Source organism: Vigna radiata, chromosome 2 (assembly GCF_000741045.1).
Source record: "Vigna radiata var. radiata cultivar VC1973A chromosome 2, Vradiata_ver6, whole genome shotgun sequence".
In the NCBI taxonomy this organism is placed as follows: Eukaryota; Viridiplantae; Streptophyta; class Magnoliopsida; order Fabales; family Fabaceae; genus Vigna; species Vigna radiata.
This window is the reverse complement of record NC_028352.1, coordinates 19,224,380-19,231,560: the sequence shown is the minus strand read 5'-3', so window position 1 is coordinate 19,231,560 and position 7,181 is coordinate 19,224,380.

The window sequence follows — 7,181 nt, the reverse complement described above, 5'->3', positions numbered from 1 at the left end:
GAGGGATCGGGTTAAGGGTAGGCTCAGAAAGTTGCATGACAATTAATTAATCAAGCTAATAATTCAAGAGGAGTAAATAAATGGAGCAGATTAGATGAAATTGTAAACCCCCAACAACTCCATTCATCCATTGTTTTCTTCTTGTCAATTGAATCAATCTCTTTTGCATGTTCATATTTTATTCTCTAACTCAATTAATTAATTTTTCTTTTTAGGTCTTACGATTTTAATTCACACGAACGATAAGGCCTTTAAGTCTCTTGGGAAAACGATACTTGGACTTACCATTTATTATTACTTGATACGATTTGGTATGCTTGCCAATCCGTTAACAATAACGATATGGTACACTTGCCAGGGACTTAACAGATGATCAATGGTATTTTGCTTTTGTGATATATTGCATTGCTAATTACTCAGGGAGACTAGAGATAGTAAACTAGTAGTTAGTAATAGGCTCTTTTCGCCGAGAGATCGGGTTTAGGGTAGGCTAAGAAAGTTTTCATGACAATTAGATAATAAAGCGAATTAAATAAGAAAAGTAGATATAAGATGGCGGATAAGATGAAATCATAAACCCCAACAACTCCATTCAGACATCTCTTTTTTTTGCCAATTGATTCACTTGCATTTGTATGTTTATTTTTGTTTTTCATTAAAACCTCAACATTATTATTTCTTTCTCAAGTCTTATAAGATCAATGTACATGAAAGATAAGGCCTAAGAGTCCTTTGGGAGAACGATACTCAGACTTACCGTTTATATATTACTTGATAACGATCTGGTACATGTTGTCGGGGAATCGTGGTTTAACTTTTCAAGTAGTGTAAATTGATTAAATTTGACCTGTTTGTATATATTTTATTTTTGTTTTTTATTTATTTATTTATTTATTTTAAAAAAAAAGGTGCTTCTAGGGTTTTTGTTTCTTGTTTATGCAGGAAGCCATTCATACTAGAAGTAAGAAAAACCAGCAACTGCTTCTTGAAGGACTGACAGACAGGAGGGGAAAGAGAGTTAGACGTCCATCTAGAGAATTGTTTCCTTCTCCTGAGAGATTCTTACAACCCGCATCAGAGCAAAGATCAGAAGAGATGGTAGCTGAGCAACAACCTCCTCCTGGACGCATACTTGCTGATGCATCAAATGTTGTGGGCCCATTTCACTTCAACAATATAGTCATCCCTAGGGATAACACAAGCAATATGGTGATGAACCCTGCGTTGATTCATCTGGCACAGAGCAACGAATTTCATGGCTTGTAAACTGAAAATCCTTATGATCATTTGACAAATTCAGTGAAATTTGCAACACTATGAAGATGATTGGAGTATCTGATGATCGTGTAAAACTGAGCTTGTTTCCATTCTCACTAGGAGGCAATGCTAAAACATGGCTAAACTCTTTTCCAGAAGGAACTTTCACTACGTGGAAAACTGTGGCATCCAAATTTGTGAGCAAGTATTTTCCACGGTCGAAAGTCACCCAAGGAAGGTTGGAGATCTCTTCGTTTAAACAAGGCATGGAGGAAACTCTCGGACAAGCATGAGATAGGTTTAAAGGCCTATTAAGGAAGACGTCAATTCATGGGTTTGACAAGACAACTCAAGTTCTTGCATTCCTTGGAGGCCTGAATATGTAGTCAAAGATGATGTTAAATGCTGCAGCTAGAGCAGATATAAGAACAAACACTGAGGATGAGGCCAATGATCTGATTGAGAGTATGGTGGCAGATAATGAGGAAACACATAGTGAAAGTGCTGATTTTATTTAGGAAGCTTCATTGTTACAAAATCATAGTTTAATGATGGAGCAGAACAAGATAATTGCTCAATAGTTGTAGATAGTTTTGCAAAAATTATCTGCTTTACCAAAGGAAATTATAGAAGCCTCAAGAATCTCAAAGCATCCTCAACTCATGCCAATACAGAGGAGTGTAGAGTCTGATGAGATTTTTCAGCGAGTTGTGAATAGTAGTGTTTTATATCATGTGAGAGAAGCATGTGAGATTGTTACTAGAAGTGGAAGAGTGATGAAGGCTGAAAAACATTTATTTTCATATGTCATTTTAGACCAAATTACTCCCTTTACTGCTTAGAATGAGCTGAGAATCAAGCAAAACACAATAAATGAGTCTATAGAGAGTCAAAAGCTATTTTTAGCAACATTATGCTTGTTTTGCATTGTTTTGTAGCATTTTTCAGAAATTGAAGAATAGAATTGAAGATGAAGGTCTTAAACTCTAGAAAAGGGAAGAAAAATGAAGAAATGAAGAGTCGACGTACCGCCCGGCGGCAAATTACACCGCTGGGCGGTCTAGCGCGAGGAATGGCACCAGGCGTGCAGCCAGGGGGATATGCGATTAGAGGCAAACTGCCGGGCGGGAGACCCCTGCCGCCGGGCGGTAGCGCGCCGCTGGGCGGAACAAGTGTGACGCTGGGCGGTTGTCTGTTGGGCTTGGGTCTATTTTCTGTGACGCTCCTCAAGCTATAAATAGCCCTGTTGCGATTTCAATCTCATTTCTTTTGACAGAAGGGGGTGGCCAAACCTAATTTCACTCTCTGGAGAGGATCTCTTGGATACTTAGGCTCCATTTCTTCTTATCTAGGGTTTGTTTTCCCATTCTTCATCCATTTTTCGTCTAAATTCACCATGACAATGGTGAACTAAACCTTATTGTTGTTGGGGGAAACAATGTAATCTTTTGATACTCTCTTTTATTGAAACTCTGGTTTATTTACATGGTTTCCATATGCTCTGATTATTACTTGTTGGGTTCTCATCTGTGCTTAATGCTTTTATCGTTTAACTCATTCAATAACTGTTGTTTGTCTTTATTGATACGGGGACGTACAATAATGTCATGAACTGGTGAGTGATTCCTTGATTATGCAATACCACCTAGGGATAGGGGTAGGACGATCAATTGTTTTTCACTTCTGCTCTATAATGCATTATTAATTGCTAGGGGAGGCTAGGGATAGCAAGCCAGTAATTAGTAATAGGCTCTTTTCACCGAGGGATCGGGTTAAGGGTACTCCAAGAAAGTTGCATAACAATTAGTTAATCAAGCAAATAAATCAAGAGGAGTAAATAAGAGAGAGCAGATAAGATGAAATTGTAAACCTCGAACAACTCCATTCATCCATTGTTTTCTTCTCGTCAATTGAATCAATCTCTTTTGCATGTTTATATTTTGTTCTCATACCCAATTAATTAAGTTTTATTTTCAAGTCTTACGATCTTAATTCACACGAACGATAAGGCATTTCGAGTCTCTTGGGAAACGATACTTGGACTTACCATTTATTATTACTTGAACGATTTGGTACGCTTTCCAATCCGTTAACAAGTTTTTGGCGCCGTTGCCGGGGACTCGGGGTTTACTTTTTCAAGTAGTGTGGATTGATTGAATTTGACTTGATTTTATGTTTATTTTTATTTTTATTTTTGTTCTAAAAAATGTTTTCTAGGGTTTTGTGCCAAATGTTTGCAGAATGCAGTTTAGACAAGAATTTGATTATGTGGGCACTCAATTCTACCAAAATAACTTCAACCACTGGTGGGAACCTCACTCAAATTTGAATCAAAGCCAGAATAGGCGAGATGTTAAGCAACAACTCTCTAGGCCAACAGAAACGTTGGGGGAAGCTAAGCAACGTTTATGGCAAGAAATATCCTCTGTGCCAAAAGAAACATTGGGAGAAGCTGAACGAGTTTTACAGCAAAAATTATTCTCCTTGCCAGAAGAAACGTTGGGGGAAGCATAAAAACGTTTATTGCAGGAACAACACTCTTGCATATTGAAGTCTTTGGGCATTATTAGGGATAATACTGAAGTTAACCCTGAAGAAGAATATCAAGCCATTATCTCTAAAAATGTTAAGGTTGTCAAGGAGGAAAAGATAAAGGAAAAAGAGATAAAAAGAGATTTAAAAGAAGAAGAAACAGAAGAGTTAGTTGAGGAAGATAAAGATGATGACGGAGAAAAAGTAGTGGCTAAGAAAAAAGAAAAAAAGAGAAGATATGCGAAAATAAAGAAGAAAAGAAGAAACGAGAAAAAGAGAAAGTTGAGGGAGAAGGTTGAGAAAAAAAGGAGGAGGGGAAAGAAGAAAAGATCACATAAAAAACCCATTCCTCATAAGAAGAAAAATCATAGGAAGGAAAATAGGTTCAAGTACTTCATGGAGATCTTCAAGAAATTAGAGATTAAAGTTCCTATGATTGATGCATGGAAACATGTGCTTGGTTCGATCAACTTTTTGAAGAGATTTAGCAGAAAGAAGAAGAAGAAGAGAATACCAAGCAAGAAGAAATTCAACACCTACTGATGGGTGTTTGTTGGGGCCATCCCAATTGTTGTAAAGCAATTTCAATTTTTGTGTTTGTTTTCCAAATTCTGTCTTAATACATTATAGGTTTGCATATGCATTTAAGTGAGGAAAATCTTGAAATTGAAAAATTTAGGGCAAAGATCAGGTGTTACCGGGAGAATTCGCATAAAGGCAAGCAAGAAAAAGGTGTAGGGAAAATTTCTGCTCACCGCCGGGCGGTGCAACTTTGCTGCCGGGCGGTAGCGGCGAGAACCCAAACCCGAGCTCCTTAAAAGCTAGGTGGTTCTAGGTTCTCTGCACTTTGATCCGTACCTTTGAATTTCGCCTGGCGGTCTCCTTGGATTTCTGCACTAGATTTGCACCTTCAAAAGGGTTCAAAAGGGATTTTTCTACACTTTCTCACCACCCACTCACAAAAATTTAGTTTCTTGCTTAAAATTTGGGGGTTTTTGGTGGGAGTTGTGCATTAAGAGTTTTTCATCATCAATTGAAGGATTTTTTTTGCAAGCATTTCGCATGTCCACTCAAGTAAGTTGTGTAATTTCATTCTTTAGTTTCTAATTTTGAAATTAATGATGAATATGCTTAGTGTAAGACCCGATAAAATAAAAATAATTTTTATTTTTATTTTTAATGTTTTATAATAAATATTAATTTATGATATTTTATTGGATGATAATAGTCTTTAAGAGTGATATAAAATTTAATTAATAATTGTTTTGATTCTAAAATTTCGAAAATACTCAATTATATAGAAATATTTGTATTATAATGGGTTTAGTGGTAATTGATTTTATGTGATGTGTGTGGTGACTAGCTTTTGGCGTGAATATGTTTGTTGCAGAAAAGATATATTCTTTATCATATCTTTTGTTTTGANCAATGGAAAATAATATTTAAATTGAAGAGAGAAAAGTGGTTTTTATTTGATTGTGAAATATATCTATGTGCATGCAAAATATTGTAGAGAGGAGAAAGAAAACATAAATTTAACTGGGTTTAGTATTTTTTTTTCTTTCTGGTTTTATAAATATTAGAGATAGGGGTAGATAATATTAACTGAAAGATTTTAGATATTGATAGAAGATTGCGCCGTTAATATAGTGTTTTGGGTAGTATATTAGGATAAAATTAGAGTATTCTAGGGCAAGTTCTTTAGAGAAAAACTGTGAAGAGAGCGAAGAGGTGGAGGGACACCGAGCTGCTAGTAACTCCACGAAACTTTGTTGATATAACTAATTTCTGGAAATCTAGGTAAGGGGAGGAACCGGTTATATTGTAACACATGATTGACTTAGGGTTTTGATAAGTGTTTTTATATTGTAGAGAAATATTTTGTGATGTGGTATAATATTTGCTCTTTGCTTGTGCATCATTGTAAGGGAAGTAAAACGGTGATTATTGCTGGATTTTATACATGCATGTGGGTCTTTGTGTTGGGTGCATTCGGGATGGGTTCTGTGTGGTTGGTGTTTCCGTGGGTACTAGGGTTTTAGCTTGGGTTGAGATGAAGGAAGGGGTGGTACAAAATATGTTGTGTGTAAGTGTAAGCGTAGGATGAACCGAGAGAAGAAAGAGATAAAGTGGGTGGTGATTGTTAGTGGGAGTTAGGGTCTTCACGTTAGGTTTAAAGAAGAGAGAGCAATAGAAATTCTATAGCAATTTTCTGGGTATGCATGGGACTGTCGTATGCTTAGAATTGACTTATATAGAAGGAAAGAAAGAAAAAAAAAGGGGAAGAAAAGTTGGTGAGAGAAGGTTCTTTAAAGTGAAAATACTAAATGTGCTTGGCATTTTTTTATATAGAATAAAAGTTATGGTGTGATTTTTTTTATCTAAATCAATGTGTCAACTTTTATGATGGTGCAGTATGCTTTCAAGTTAATGAATCATTCAAAGTATCATATAGTTTTTCTCTCAATTAATAGCCATACCCATTAGTTTATTTATGCTTTACGTATGATGTAGGATTTTGGTTTTAATTAAATGTTGAGTAGGATTGGTAAATAATATATTATAATATATTATAGATTACGTCAAATGTTTATTCCATTTTTTTTGTGTTTTGGTATACTGTATAATAACATGATTTTATATAAGTTAATACATAATAGTATATAGAAAAAAAAAATAGAGATTGATAGTTATTTTAATTGTTAAATAAATAAGTGGCAATTTAAATATAATGAGATAATCAGAGAAGAAGTTCGTTAGCTTTATTCAGTTTTTTCTTTTAATAACGATGTAGATATTTATTGGTGAGATTGTGGCAACTTGATTAGTGTGAATTTAATAAAGTAGATGGCACTGTATTCTTATTCATAATTTGCATTAGTGTTTGAGAATGGATTTTTGAGTTTATGTTGAAATTTAATATAAGGAAAACTAATAGCAATAATATTAATTTATTGATGTGAGATTGGTTGAGTAGTGCATATTATTGAGATTGAGTGTAGAGAGAATTGAAAGTGTGTTATAAGATTTGTGATTTATGAGTTAATGTATAGTATTTAGACTATGCTTGAAGGGTATTGAGGTTATGTTATAAGCTTTCTAATTGGTGGACAATGTATATTGTTGAAACTATGAGTGAATGTTAATGAGGAATACGTTATAAACTTTATGATTGGTGAGCTATGCATGTTATTGAGAATGTGTATGGATGTGTGATGTGAACTTGAAACTATGTTATTTCTTTGTACTGTCGTTGGTCATGTTTGAGCTTTTCGTACTGCGCTACGATGAGAATGTGATGTGTTGGACTCTCGTTTAAGAGATAGTGATTCGAGTGTCACTTCCCTCTGCGCGGGAAGGTGGATGTCTCGCCCAAAAGGCTTTTCGAAAGG